Below are 8480 nucleotides of genomic sequence, written 5' to 3' on the forward strand. Positions count from 1 at the left end.
GTCAAACACAATTTGATTCACACACTTGATCTATATTTTGTTCCTTTATAGATGGCCTGGACTTAAACATACATTATGTAAGAGCTAAATCTGCCTATTGCAGGTCTTTCTTTAGGCCTGAAATGTTATCTAAACTATTAATAAGACATTTATTAACATGAAAAGACCTTAATTGACTCTCGATGGCATCTTATGTGTCGGATTTTCATTGAATATGAATCCGTTCTGCTGCTCAGCGCTCATTCATGATTAAATCCAAAAATGGATAACCGAGAGTATGGGTTTTTTTTTAACCTACCAATTTTAGGACTGATGATCAAGTCTAGGCCTAAATTTCAATCGCTTGTAATTTGGTTCAGAGTGGATCAATTTGACTGAAATTTTGAGCATATCTCTTTTATATTATCTAATTTTTAACTATTTTACTTAGAACTGGTAGCTCTTAATCTCATCTTCAATAATGTATCTTTAATGAAGTGAAGACAAGTAAAGCTAATTTTATAGCTATATAAAAATGAAAGGAAGTAGGATCTGTTTTAATCAGGAGCCACGGTGGCTAGGTGGTTAAGACGCTGGATCGCTAGCCTGGAGGTCGGGTGTTCGATCCCTGCATTGGCCAAGAAAGTTCATCCAGATTTTCCGGCGTGATTCCCCCTTGTCAGTGGTGCAGAACGGAGGGCCTGACAAGGACAGCTGTCTAGTCCTTCGGATGATACGAAAAACCGAGGTCCCGTGTATATATTGGAATGCGCGTAAGAGATCCCCTGGCAGTTGGAATTCGATATAAGAGTAGGCGATAGTGCAGCTGCCCGGGCAAAATTTCCCTCATAGCACACTGTATGGTGTATGCCCCTCTTCATTAGCCCGGTATAGGAGCAGAACAGTAGGACGTTAAACCCCATTTCATTTCATTTCTGTTTTAATCAGATGATGTCAAACAGGGTTTGTAACCCTTGACTCCCTAGTTTAATGAATCTCTTTAGGTCTTAAGAGGTAATCTAGTTTAACGTTAGAATCTTGTTTCAGGAATATGTCAAACAGGGTTTGTAAACCGCTACTCCATAGTTTAATGAATCTCTTTAGGCCTTAAGAGGTAATCCAGTTTAACGTTGGTTCTTGTTTCAGGAATATAGTGATTAATGTCTGATTGTAATATTACAAAGATTACTGACTTTGTCATTGGTAACAGTCCAGTTTGTAGGCCTACTATAAAAACTACAAAATAAAATAATCCAAAAAATCATGCAAATATGGCTTAACCCAAACCATTTAGCACTAGGAAAGAGGTCATATAGGCTATGCATGTTCCTCAATCCCTTTAAATTTCGGAATAAAATATTGTTTAAAAAAAAAATAGCACTTATTCAACCTCTGTGGTCTTAAACTTGTGGTTATAGCTTTAGCTGAAACATTGGTCTATCAATATAACAATCTAAAAAATTACTTGCAGGAACTTTTTTGTGGTTTTAAAGAACTGCTATGTGTTTGATCTGAGATAAGGAAATACATCTGTATATTTCAATTGTTTTGTAGCCAAAGTAGTTTTAGCTGAAACAATGGTCTATCACGAAAACAATCTCAAAAATTGCATGCAGTAACTTTTTTGTAGTTTTAAAGAACTGCTATATGTTTGATTAAAATATATATATGTATATTTAAGTTATTTTGTAAACTAAAGTTGTTTGATTTCTAATTTTAGAGTATATAATTAGAATTACATGTACATAAAAGAATGATAGTGGATCTGATGAAATGATACTAATTGTAAGAATTATTATTATAAATATTTATATTATTTGTTTTAGATAAATATATATCTATATATACAAAATAGAATGTTTGTTTGTTTTCTAGACTGACACTTTAAATTTGTGAAAACTCTGGATTTGGATCGTAACGTTGCCAAATGTTGCTCAATCTGTGATAGAGATCGTTCATTCTACGAATATTTGGAAAAAAGTTAGAGCCAAGCAAAAATAAATGAATCAACAGCAGTGACCACAGTGATTCCCAAAAGTAAATGGATTTCATGCTTATCAAATTTGACGACATCCACTTACCGTCAGTGTGAATCCCAAACTCCCCTTCACCATTGCAAGGCGGGAGTGGATGGCTGTATGGTTAGCGTGTTCGTGTTGTATTATAAGGTCTGTTATATTGAGTGAACTGGCATGGTTTCGATTCCCCGGTTGCAAAGCGGGGGTGGATGGCCGTATGGTTAGCGTGTTCGTGTTGTATTATAAGGTCTGTTATATTGAGTGAACTGGCATGGTTTCGATTCCCCGGTTGCAAAGCGGGGGTGGATGGCCGTATGGTTAGCGTGTTCGTGTTGTATTATAAGGTCTGTTATATTGAGTGAACTGGCTGGGTTTCGATTCCCCGGTTGCAAGGCGGGGGTGGATGTCCGTATGGTTAGCGTGTTCGTGTTGTATCATAAGGTCTGTTATATTGAGTGAACTGGCTGGGTTTCGATTCCCCGGTTGCAAGGCGGGGGTGGATGTCCGTATGGTTAGCGTGTTCGTGTTGTATCATAAGGTCTGTTATATTGAGTGAACTGGCATGGTTTCGATTCCCCGGTTGCAAGGCGGGGGTGGATAGCCGTATGGTTAGCGTGTTCGTGTTGTATCATAAGGTCTGTTATATTGAGTGAACTGGCATGGTTTCGATTCCCCGGTTGTATGTGACAAGACGTAGGGTCGCATGTCCAACCTCGTGGGTTTTCTCTGGGTCCTCCGGTTTCCTCCCACTGCTAAAGACCTCTAAGCACAAGGGATTATTAAAATAAAATTTAAACATATGTTAGTCCCGAAATGACCTAGTTTGTGTTGAGTGGATGTTAAACAACATTTCTCTCTCTCCAAATTGCAAACCGTCATAGAGCTCAAGAAACCGTAATAAGTGGTCTGCATGAAAAGATTTTGTGGTCTGTATCCTATTATTGTGGCTATCTAAAAGAGAGTTGCTTCCCATTGATCCCAATAGATTCTTATAGAATTCAGTACCAGGGGCAAAATTGTTTGATATGAAATTACTTCGGAAATGAAATACACGTGGTGATCTGTTTGTAAACATTAGGATTTATCTGTTTATTTTTGAGGAAATTTTACCAAATTATGTGAATTTTCTAAGAGAGTTACAAGTTATAATTGGTGATCAGTGAAAATGGTGAGGATTAAAAACAGGTAAGTAAAGAATCAGCAGCTGTGGGAGTTATCTCCAGTCGACGTGGTGTATCACTGCAGTGTGAATCATGAAATATATTTATATTATTCGAAGTGGATTTTTAAATGAAATTGGGTGTAGGCATAACTCACTGTACTGTACTTTTCTGAAGACGGACATAAACCATACAGCATACTTTGAGGCAAATTTTGCCTTGACATCAACGTTTCATCAAATTCTAGGGTTCTTTTTTAAGCAGGACGGGCCTGACAAGGACAGCTAGCTGTCTAGTCGTTTGGATGGGACGAAAAACCGAAGTTCCATATACATTAGTATGCATGTAAAAGATCCCTTGACAGTTGGTTGGAATTCGATATAGCATTTAGCACACTGTATAGCTTAGGGAGTGGGGGTCGCCGAATGGTTAGCACGTGCACGCTGTATCATGAGGCCTGTCTTTGAGTTAACTGGCGTGGTTTCGAATCCCCAGTTGTACGTCACAAGGAGTAGGGTTGCCTGTTGAAATAAAATTAAACCATACGTTAGTCCTGAAATGACCTAGTCAGTAATAAAAGATATTTCATCCATGTGATCGATTGCTCGCTTGCTATATGTCTCAGGTTCGCTCCCAGTGGCGCAGGACAGATTGCCTGGCAAGGACCTAGTCATTTGGATAGGAAGAAAAACAGAGGTCCTGGATTGCCATGCACGCAAAAGAACCCCATGACAGTTGTAATTCAAAATGTAGGGTGTGGGACTGTGTGCCCATCTTTATTAGCACACAGGCTCAGCAAAGTAGGACATTAGGCCTAAACCCCATTTCATTTCATTTCCAGACATTTGTCATTCCCACTTGTTAACTCCATTTTATTTTATAGTCTACATGGGGTCATTGGTTTCAGCAACAAACCAATATCACCATAAAAATAATGTAAATCTTTCCATTTCCAAAATTATCAAAGATGTTTTTTCATTTATTAGATAAAGGACTGTAGTCTAATTCTGGATGGAGGGTTGGATGGCTGAATGGTTAGCAGTGCGCGCTGTATCATAAGGTCTGTCATTGAGTCAACTGGTGTGATTTCGTGACAAGGAGGAGGGTCGCCTGTCCAACCTCGTGAGTTTTCTCCGGGTCCTACGGTTTCCTCCCAATGCTAAAGTCCCGAAATGACCTAGTTTGTGTCGAGTGGATGTTAAACTCTCTCTCTCTCTCTCTCTCTCTCTCTCTAATTCTGGATATGATAGGAAATTAGGCTGAAGATTGACATGTTTTTCTATTACAGATATACAGTTTTTGAGATTATTTATCCTAACAAGAAACCTCAAGATAGTAATATCAATGAGAGGGCATGTAACAAGGCTATTAGTGATGCTGTTTATCAGGCTTATGGTGATTTTGGTCTAGGAATTCTACAGAACAACCTATATGGTACTTATGTTTTGTTTTTTTCTGGTAGCCACGGTGGGTAAGTGGGTAAGAAGCTTGCTCGCTAGCCTGGAGGTAGCGTCTTCGATTCCCTGCATTGGCCGAGAAATTTCCGCGTGTGCTTTCCGCGTGTGCTTTCCCATTGTCAGGCTCACAGTTCTCAACCACTGTCTAGTCGTTTGGATGGGACGGGAAACTGAGGTCCCATGTCATATTAGCGTGCATGTAAAAGATTCCTTGGCAGTTAAAATTCGTTAAGAGTAGGCAAAATTTCCCTCATAGCACCCTGTATGTAGGGGTGTCACAATAAGACATTTTTTTTACAAATCATTTCAGGCCAGCAATTTCCAGAGGCGAAATTGCTAGCTGAACACGATTTTTAATTTTTTTTTTATCTATGACGTCATTTTCGGTTGGGGTTTGTCTAATTTCCAAAATGGCCGCCAAAAGTTGACGTAAAATGAATTTCCAGATAGGATGGGTGATTTTCATGCAAAATATGGCTTGTAATATATCATATATAAGGTTTTTGTTGTAATTGAACTGAAAAAATAATCACTAAAACTAGTTTCCCCAAATCCAAGATGGCGGAAATTCAAAATGGCGGCTAAAATTTACCTAAAATGGCCGATTTGTCAGATTAAAGTCATTTCACAGTTTGATTTGGTTTGTAATATGTAATCTAAAGGGGTTTCACTGTCACTGAACTTAAAATTAATCTAAAGAAAAAAAGAGTTTTCAAAATCCAAGATGGCGGAAATTCAAAATGTCGACCAAAATTTATCTAAAATGGCCGATTTGTCAGATAAAAGTCATTTCACTCTTTGATATGGTTTGTAATACGTAATTTAAAGGGTTTTCAATGTCATTGAACTTAAAATCAATCTAAAATAGAGTTTCCAAAATCCAAGATGGTGGAAATTAAAAAATGGCGGCCAGATTTTCTCTAAATTGATCAATTTTTAAGATAATCGTCAATTTTCTGTTTGATATGGCTTGTAATATGTCCTCTATTAAGTTTTCAGAGTCACTGAATTTGATAGGGGGGTTGGATGGCTGAATGGTTAGCGTGCGCGCGCTGTATCATAAAGTCTGTCATTGAGTCGACTGGCGTGATTTTGAATCCCCGGTTGTACGTGGCAAGGAGTAGGGTCGCCTGTCCAACCTCGTGGGTTTTCTCCGGGTCCTCCGGTTTCCTCCCACTGCTAAAGACCCCTACGCACAAGCGAATAATGTAAATAAAATTAAACCATATGTTAGTTCCCAAATGACCTAGTTTGTGTCGAGTGGACGTTAAACCCCATTTCTCTCTCTTTCTCTCTGAATTTGATAATTGAAGATGATTGTTTCAGAAAAAAAGGGACAATCATCAATCTTTCTCTTGGATTGGTTTATAATAGCAAATTGTAATAGTTTTTTTAGGGCAACTTAATTTGACCTGACCCAGGAATCTACCTGTCAATAAATAAACCATGTGCAGAACTTACCAGTCAGCTAATTAGAATTTCAAAGAATTTAACCTTAAGACACAATAAATGTAGCTTAATTGTTTTTATGCATAAAAACATATGATGCTAATGATAATGTTAAGAATTGACCCCCACCCCCACCCCATAACAATACAACGGGGCCAACTGACGCATTTTTAATTTCATCTCCTTTGTCTTTGCACCATTTTACCAGAGTGAGAATCATTTGTGGTATATCCAGTCATTAAGAATTTCTGTTCTCCTATTCGTTCAGAAATGGTAATGTGGTCCGTTTTTGCATCGAAGACTCCGTGTCCAGTAACTTTTGTGGTATAGTCTAGATGTTGTATCCACAGGTCATTTTCGTCAGTGACGTATTTCACAACAAGTTCTACATGTAAGAACAACACATAAGAAAAGAGGAAATCGTGGGGATGACTTTTGGGATACCTAGTCGTAAATGCATTTCCAATTATTTTCGTGATGATTATTTTTAAACTTAGAACTTGGTGTGCATTACATTACAGATGAAAATGATCTGTGGATACCATATTTAGAAAAGAGGAAATCGTGGGGATGACTTTTGGGATACCTAGTCGTAAATGCATTTCCAATTATTTTCGTGATGATTATTTTTAAACTTAGAACTTGGTGTGCATTACATTACAGATGAAAATGATCTGTGGATACCATATTTAGACTATACCACACAAGTTGCTGGACACAGAGACTTCGATGATTCATTTTACACTTTTCACTTTATGAAATACATGACTGACAAATATGAATTCATCTGTCTAGATGATACCACAAACGGTTTCCGGACATAAGTCTTCTGAACAAAAGTTAATAAATATTGATATTCGTCAAGCAGTGTGCTATGAGGAAAATTGGCCCAGACAGTGGTACTATGGTGTACTCTTATTTCGAATTCCAACTGTCTAGGGTTCTTGTATGCGCACGTCAACGTGTACATATAAACCTGGTTTCTCGAGAAGCCCCCGGTGCTGCATCCTGACAAGGAGAAACCACACTGGAAAATCCTAAGGTACTTTTTCAGCAAACATAGGGATCGAACCCCAGATCTCGTTCTTAGCGAGTCTTACTCACTGAAACACTGTTTCAAACCATTTCTGAATAATCAATAGATAAATTCTTAACAACTGGATATATATACCTCACTGTTTTGCTGGAATAATATTAAATCTTGTTTATGTGAGATCCAGTATAACAGTTCCAGTTACCATCAAAATAACTACTACTCTTTGCTATTACAAGCCAAACCAAGAGGAAAATTCACGATTGTCCTGTTGTATTTTTAAGCAATCATCTACCATCTTCAAAATTCATTTTTGATGTAATATTCATTTTCAAAATTCATTTTTGAGGTAATATTCATTTCAAAATTCATTTTTGAGGTTATTTTCAAGCTCGTGGACTTTGAAAACCTAATAAAGGACATTATTACAAGCCATACAAAACCGAAAAAATGACGATTATCTGAAAAATCGTTTATTTTAGGGAAATTCTGGTCGCCATTTTGGATTTTCAACCATCTTGGATTTTGGAAACTCTTCTTTTGAGGTTGTATTTAAGTTCAGTGACACAGAAAACCCTTTAAATCGCATATCACTCGCCATATCAAACTTAAAAATGACGATTATCCGAAAAATCGACCATTTTAGGGAAATTCTGGCCGTCATTTTGAATTTCCGCCATCTTGGATTTTGGAACCCCGTTATATTTAGATTAATTTTAAGTTTAGTGACACTGAAAATCCTTTAAATTACATATTATAAATCATATCAAAGAGTGAAATGACTTTTATCTGACAAATCAGCCATTTTAGGTAAATTTTGGCCGCCATTTTGAATTTCCGCCATCTTGGATTTGGGGAAACTAGTTTTAGAGATTATTTTTTCAGTTCAATTACTAAAATACCTTATATATGATATATTACAAGCCATACCTTGCGTGATAATCACCCATACTATCTGGAAATTAATTTTTCGTCAAATTCTGGCGGCCATTTTGGAAATCAGACAAACCCCAACCGAAAATGACGTCACAGAAGTAAAATAATCTCATAATCGTCTTCAGTGACAAATTTTGCCTCAGAAACAACCCGACCCCAAATTTTGTTCCGATTGTGACACCCCTACTGTATGGTGTATGCCCGGTCTTAATTAGCCCAGTGAGAGCAGAACAGTAGGACATTAAACCCCATTTCATTTCATTTCATTTTTAGTTTTTCAATCACCAAACAAGTAAATGTATACTTTACCTCCTCATACCCCAACCCTCCCACAGCTAATTATTGAAATAAAATTGAACCATATGTTAGTCCCTAAATGAATGGGTTTGTGTCAATTGGATGTTAAACCCCATCTCTCTTTCTCTGTTATCCTGTATTGAGAATATTT

The sequence above is a fragment of the Patella vulgata genome, chromosome 6, assembly GCF_932274485.2.
Source record: "Patella vulgata chromosome 6, xgPatVulg1.2, whole genome shotgun sequence".
NCBI classification, from domain to species: Eukaryota; Metazoa; Mollusca; class Gastropoda; family Patellidae; genus Patella; species Patella vulgata.